Here is a 7,104-nt window from a genome sequence, read left to right on the forward strand (position 1 = left end):
TTGCAGGGATTAAAGGGCAGTAACCTGGGGTGTGGGACTCAGGGGCCGCAATCCCGATAGAGGGAGGGGATTGAGAAAGTAAGGGTGAGCATTCCCTAGGACCCTGTTCTCTGATCCCAGGATTTATTTGCTCAGTTGAAAGGAGGGGCATGAGCCAGAGGTTCACTGAGCTAAATAGACCCAAGCCTCTTTCTGTTTCTCTCAGGGGACCTCTCTGGTCCAGGTGTTTTAGAATTTAAAGAATTAGACAGAGGGTTTTCCAGTGCTGAAGATGGAGAACCGTTACCCCTCCAAACACACCCACACACGCACACGCGCGCGCACACACACGCACACGCGCATACACACCACCTCCGCTGCTTTTGGCAGCAGTGTCTTCAACCCATGACCTCATGCTTTAAGCTCCCATATACTCTTTCTCCCGCCCTGTCCACACCCAGAGCCCGAGTGGGGGTGGCGTGGATGGAGGACAGTGACTTATCTCGCGCCAGATTTTGGAAGAAAGGGGCATAACGATCCATACTGCGGAGGGAAAGAATAGTGTAACTTTTCCTCGTGGGAAAAGGAAGGAAGGAAGGAAGGAAGGAAGAAAGGAAGAAAGGAAGGAAGAACAAAAACCACTCGTTGTTCTGGGGATCCTCAGACACCGAAGACCAGATCTCCGTGCGAGGTTGCTGGTTTAGTTGAACTATCTTTGGCGCACATTTCATCAGACCAGAAAAGAACCAGGGAGATGGCTAGAGATGCCAGGATGTTGGGCTAGAGTCGTGGCACCTGGTCTGATCTGCAGTCCCGGGACGAGATCTTGTTCTGGTCCATTCTCGTCTCCGAGGCCAGCGACCCCAGAGAAGGGTTCGAACTCTTGGCTAGCCTGCCAGCCGGCGCCCTGCCCCCTTGCTCGCAGCTGCTCTCGCTTTGGGTGCAGCGGTTTTCCCCCCGCAGAGCAGGAGGAGGAGACAAACCCAAGGAGGGGGAGCGACTCCAGGGCTCGGGTTTCTGCAACCAATGCGGAGCAGCCCCGGGCGGCCCCCCGGCGGCGGGCCCTCCTCCCCGGCACCACGTTCCACAGTCATGGCGCACGGCGAGGGGCGGACGCAGGCCGCACCCGCGCCCCCTCCTCTCCTCCCTCCCTTCTGCCCGCTTCTCTCCTAGGCAACATCCCTCCCAGGCCGGGCGGAGATGGAGACCTTTCCCCGCCCCCATGGGGTAGAGGATGGAGGCGCGAGCTTCTCCTGAGCCCGCAGATCCCTTCCCGGGAGCACCCCAGGCCCTACAGCGACCGGGATGCGTTGGTGGTGAGGGTTCGAGGCACGACCCCTTCCGGCAGCCCGCCTGGACCTTGGCATCTTTGCAAATCCTTAAATAAACAACAAAAATTTCCCAACCCACGTCGTTAGATCTGCAACGCGCCTTTTACAATAACCGCGACTGCGACGCAGGAAGCAATCCTGCAACCGGTCCGGGGTGGGAAGGCGGCAGCTTCCCGGCCAACAAGCTGCTCTCTCACCCCTCCCACCCCAAGGGGGCCTCGATTCCCCCACCCCCTCCCCGGATCTGAGACTCTGCTGCACCCCGGGGACTGACAGGTCCCCGGCTCGTGGTCCCATCCTTTGCGTCCAGAGACTCGCCAGCTTACAAAAGGTGCAAGCTCACACATACACAACGCAGAGCGCGGAAAAAAAAAAAAAAAAAAAAGTCGACCGGGCACCGGCCCGGGCAAGGCTGCAAACAATGCACCCGGCGTTCCGCGCCCGCCGGAGCGCGGCGCCCCGGGGGACAGGGGCGGCGGGCGGGGGCCGCGGCGGAGAACCCGCCGAGCTGGACACCTTACTTCCTGCTTCTCCGCCCGCCGCCAGCCCCAGCTCTGCGGAGGGATATCTCTCCCCTCCTCTGTCCCTCTCCCTCCCTTTACCCGCCTGTCTGCCCCCCTCTTTTTGACCCCCCCCTACCCCGCCTTTCTCTTTTTGCAAGAAAATAATTTGACAGTCGATTTGCTGACAGGGGAGGAATTTGCATCCTGGATTTAAAAAAAAAGGCCGAGAGGAGCTTAGGAACGGTTGCTAGGGGTGGGTAATGGGTGAAAGGGGGTGGGTTGGGGTGCTGGGGAACGGATCCAGAGGGCTCGGGGAGGGAGCCATGCAAAAAGGTAAGGCCAGGTTAGCGCTGCTCGGCCCTGAGTGGGCTGCGGCCGGGGGAGGGGCGAGAGATACATATGTATTTCTGTCTCCCCAGCACACCCCCTTCCCTCTAAGCGATGGCTGAGAGGCGGTGCATGCAGATGGGGAGTAAGTTTCCTGGAGGGGAGGAGGGTGGATGCACGCGCGCAGCCGGGCGCTGCAAATTTCCACCGGGGAGGGAGAGAGGGGCTGGATGCGGAGAGTTTGGAGTTGGAGGGCAGGGAAGGGAGCAGGGCCTGGGGGCGGGGGGAAAAGAGGGGTGCTGGTGGATGCTATATCTGGGAGTAAGTTTCCAAGAACGAGAGCGCCTGCACGCTTGCTTGCTAGCTAGTAAGTTTCTGGCTGGGGAGGGCGCTTGGGGAGGAGAAGGGGGGGTGCATGTATATAGAAGGGGGAGGGGGGAGCAGATTTCCTGCGGGGAGGCTGAATGCATATGGAGAGATTTCCTGAAGGGAGGGTTGAGGCGTAGACCGGACCGAGTAAGTTTCTTGCCGGGGTGGTGGTGTGGTGAGTTGGTGGTTTGGAAAACCCTGAGCTTCCCACCCGGGACTCGGGGGGAGGGGGACGTGCTGTGAGAAGGAGGGGCGAGGGGCCAGGTCCCTGCTTGGGGAGAGGGGCTTGCATCTGGGGAGTATGTTTCTTGGCGGAGCGATATTTGTTTACAGGCTGAGGGCAGTACTGTAAATGAGTAGCTGCGAGAAGGCGGCTGACATAAATTAATATTGAAATTACTCCATCAGCTCGGCTCGCCCCCCATCTCACCCCCCAAGTGGAGATTGGTCGTCTTGTCGGATCGCCCAGGCACTTGTTGCCGAAACAGCCAAGGTAGGCGAGAAGCTTATTAAGTTTCATTTAAAAAATTTAGTTGGGGGGGGGTGATCCGTAAGAAGATGGGGGTGGGGTGCGGAGGGAAGCCTGCGGGGGGGACAGAGAAAGACAAGTCTCCCGCGGCCTCTTTACTTTCAATACGTTAGCAGGGCCTTTTCCCTGCTTGCCTTCTTCCCGGTTCTCTCTCCCGGCTACAGCATCCCAGAAAAGGGGGAGGGGTGAGGTGGGCGGTGTAACTGGCAAACCCCAGCTTAAAGGGTGACGGTGGTGGGTTTGAAATTGAAGGTTGATATATTATAAAGCCTTCATTCTTCCAGCCAAGAAACCGCAGGACCCTAGGGATGTGTCTTTTGGGGTTTTTGACACGATGCATGTGTGTATATATGTGAGTCTGCGGGCTCTGTGGGGGCTGGGTAGTCCCCAGAAGTAAGTGTGACCACCCAGGTGGGAGAAGTGAGTGAGGAGGTAAACTTGCCCCCTCCTTCCCCAACTTCAGTTTGGGAGTCTGGGAAGTTACTGCTGGTGAAGAAGCAGAAATTACACACCAAACCACAGTTTCACTAACGGAGACAGGCAGCCTCAGGGCAGCGCTGGCCTAGAGCATGTGTGCCTGCCATGGTTGGGTTAAAGAAAAAAACGCCTTTGGCTTCCCTATGCCGTCCACTGGCCGCTTAGAATCAGCTTGCTGTCAAACTTTCCCCAGACGAATGTTGCTTTGGCAAGTGAAGGGTTGTGTTGTAGTGAGTGCTTGGTCTTTGAAGGCCCTGGACTGTCTTGGGAGATGTGTGGAAGTCATGCTTAGGAATGACCTGTCCAGGCATGGCCCAAGACATCTCCAAGAGCATGCCTGGGAGAAGCAGGTTTGTTGGTCTTTTAAAAACCTCAGGCATTAGAGGTGATTTTTTTCTTTCCTTTTTTCTTTCTTTTTTTTTAAGAAAGGAGTTTTAAGTTGTCCCAGTTGGCGTCAATCTTCTGTGCCGTTTGTACTTTCCGTGCAGGGAGATGTCTGTGGAAATGTGTTCTGTGGCCCACTAGGACAAGATGCTGGAGACCCAGCACTTAGCTAGTTAAAGCAGCCGGCTTCGCCTTGCCTTGCTTGCTTTCTTGGCGCTCAGCCTACGGGTTCCTGCAGATACTTTTTCTTCGATGGGTGCTGGTGCTGGGAGTTGAACTTGGCCAGGATAATTTGAGTATCGCCAGGTCTGCCCAGGAACTGGTTAGGAGGGTTAAGGCATAAGCAGCCACACTGGGGTTAACTAAAGTCAGTTAAGCCTTCCCTGGTTATGTAAACAGGTTTTGATTCTAGCAGGGAAAACTGGGTTAAAAACAAAACCCCTTTTCCATGCTACTGATAGCAGTCCTTTTTCCCCTTCCTACCATCAGATTCAGGATGGAGGGTTTGATGGTCGGCAGCTTGAGAGTTGAGTTAGTTAGAAACCTTAGTGTTGCCTCTCACATGTTCCCAACTAGGCATTAGCTAAACAAATTAGCTGTTATCTTTAACCCGGTGAGTCTGATTGGTGTATGTGCTGGGAGAGTAAATAAGAATTTCTCGTGTGTGTGTTTATTCCAGGGTGGGATTATTTACATGTCTAACCTGGGAGCCAAGAGCTTCTTTTTTTCCCTCTTAACATTTATGGGATTTATTTTATTGTCTTGCTTTGGCCATTAATCAAGTCACTGTGCCCCCGCTCCCCATCCAACTGAGAATGTTCTCCTGGTAATAAAGGTTTGAAGGCCCAAGAATTTTAATTCATTCTTTTTGAAATATTGTGACAATTGTCAGGATTTGATTTACAGGAATTGATACTCGGAGTGACACACCCCTTTGGGCCCCGCCCTTTTAGGCACGTCTATTTTCGCCAACTGATTGTTTAGAAGCCAGCCTGGCAGAGAGAGAGAGAGAGAGAGAGAGAGAGAGAGAGAGAGAGAGAGAGAGAGAGAGAGCGCCTTTGCCTTATGCATTATAAACATGGAGAAGATTAATTTCGCAGGTTCCAGAGTGAATGTGGTCTTTTCACAGTTTGGTAAGCAGACGTCCACATGGCAGGCTTGTGTTAATACCAGAGAACGTTTACACGAGCTTGCTGTGAAAACAGTCACTCTGTGAACTGTGCACTCTGTTAACTAGCTCGGGCCTGTGGTTTTTGTCGAGTTCAGAGTTTAAATTATAGAGGGGGGACAGGGTGTCGTGTTCTGTGCACATTTATAAATGTGTGGGCACGAAAATAAAGCTTATTTAGAATTTTCTTTTTCTCTCTTGATGGATAGGTTGATCGTAAGAACACAAGATTTTTTTTCGGGGTGAGGGGGGTGCACAGAAGAACGCTCGGTGAAGATGATGGGGCAAGAAGTGCCACAGTTGCCTGCACTTAGTAATTGGTTCGAGTTTGTAGGCTTTTGTAAAGTGACAGGACTTCTAAGGTGGCTGGATGCTCAAGGCAGGGACAAAGTGTCTCTGGAAAAGGAAAAGGGATAAGGTACCAATTTCCAACTGTTTCTGCTTTTATGGGTTATTATTAACATTTTTGAAAGGCTAGACCTTTGGGTTCCAGCTTTAACCTGTGTTCTGTGAAGTGAGGACCCAGAGCTCTTGACAGTGTCTTGCTGGGCCAACGGCCTGGTTGCTTCACGGACTCAGGGCGAGGTGATTAACTTCTGTTTTCTGTCCTCTCCGGGAGAGATGGATTTGTAGGCTGGCATTCCACAAAGGCTCCAGAGCAGCCTGGCACCCAGGAGGACCTGCCGCTGTGGAGATGCATTCTTCATCCGTTTCCCAGCTTTATTTTTTAAATTATTTTAAGTTGTGTATATGTGCATGATTCCGTGCGTGGGTCTGTGCATGCAAGCGCAGGTGCCTGCAGAGTCCAGAGGTGTCCGGTTCCTTGGAGCTGGAGTTTCAGGCAGTGGTGAGCCTCCTCTTGGGTGCTGGGATACAACTCAGGCTGTCTGGAAAAGAAGTAGGTGTTCTTAAATGCTGAGCCACCTCTCCAGCCCCGTTGTAGATATATTTTTTAAAAATCCTAATTATGTGTTAATGGAAAGGGAGCTTGTACTTTCAGGTATCCAGAATCATTTCAGCTCGTCGGAGGAGCTGCCACTCCAGCCAGCTGGCTGCGTGAGCTGATGCTTAGTCAAGCTTAAGGTCAATTAAACTGCTGTTCCCAGGCTGCAGGTAGCATTGGGGAGGTGTGGGGGACCCAAAAGCCCAGTGTGGCCTTGCATGCTCAACTGTGAAGAAGACACTTGGGGACGTTTTGATTTGTCTGGGCAGTGACAGGAATAATGATGTGTGGTCCCATCCGGGTGCTTTATGGCACTGTGGACATTTGGGGAGAAAACTCTTGATATTTTTTACTGACTTCAGATACTGACACACACACAAAATAAGGATCCAGACAGGTGCTCTAGACCCCAAGCTGCATAAGAGGTTGTTCTGTCCCAAGGGCAGTGGACCCTAGCTCATCTGTGAACTCAGAAAACTGTGGCTGAGCAGGGAAGAGGGCTGCAGTCTTCAGGGATCTCGTGGGCTAGCTGTAGCTTTAGGATTTCATACTGGATGGGAACTAATGATACTAAAGTGTTGTTGAGACTTTTTTCTCCCCTTAGGAAAAGGACTAAAACCAGCCAGCCTGCAGTTACCTGGCATGCTCTTTAGAGTTCTGTGTGTGTGTGTGCGTGCGTGCAGGCGTGTGCATGTGAGCAGATGTGTGCACGTGTGAGCAGGTGTGTGTGCGCGTGAGCAGGTGCGCGCGCGTGAGCAGGTGTGTGCAAGCGTGAGCATATGTGTGCGTGTGAGCAGGTGCGCGCGCGTGAGCAGGTGTGTGTGTGTGAGAGCAGGTGTGAACTTGAGTAAGCCAGAGGTCAGTGTTAGGTTTGGGTCTCCCTCCGTTGCTCTGCCACCTTATTTATTTATTTGTGTCTGTGTGTACCTGTGTGTGTAGAGGTCAGAGGACAACTTGTGGGAGTAGGTCTTCTGCTTTCACTTTGTGGGTGCTGGGGATCAAACTGAGGTCATCAGACTTGGTGTGACATGTCCTTGCCTCATCAGCCCTCTCTCTCACCCTCTTCACTTTAGTTTTTTTTTTTTTTTTTTTTT

At 52.8% G+C, this 7,104-nt stretch overlaps 1 protein-coding gene across 16 annotated transcripts in view; it reads left to right on the plus strand.

Annotated features, from left to right (window-relative positions):
• The first annotated feature begins 1,928 nt into the window (after positions 1–1,928).
• The window catches only part of Trerf1 (transcriptional regulating factor 1), a 216,991-nt gene continuing 211,815 nt past the window's right edge, over positions 1,929–7,104 (plus strand). For 14 of the 16 annotated variants that reach the window (XM_050122803.1, XM_050122800.1, XM_050122806.1 and 11 more), the window contains exons 1-2: positions 2,387–2,507; positions 2,918–3,002. The gene's annotated coding sequence lies outside the window, so the exon portion shown is untranslated. Of the gene's footprint in view, positions 2,067–2,242; positions 2,286–2,386; positions 2,508–2,917; positions 3,003–7,104 lie in introns of those variants that run through there. The other 2 variants (XM_050122801.1, XM_050122802.1) reach the window with 2 other exon arrangements.

Source organism: Alexandromys fortis, unplaced genomic scaffold, assembly GCF_014885135.2.
Source record: "Alexandromys fortis isolate MF-2015 unplaced genomic scaffold, M_Fortis_MF-2015_v1.1 scaffold_212, whole genome shotgun sequence".
NCBI classification, from domain to species: Eukaryota; Metazoa; Chordata; class Mammalia; order Rodentia; family Cricetidae; genus Alexandromys; species Alexandromys fortis.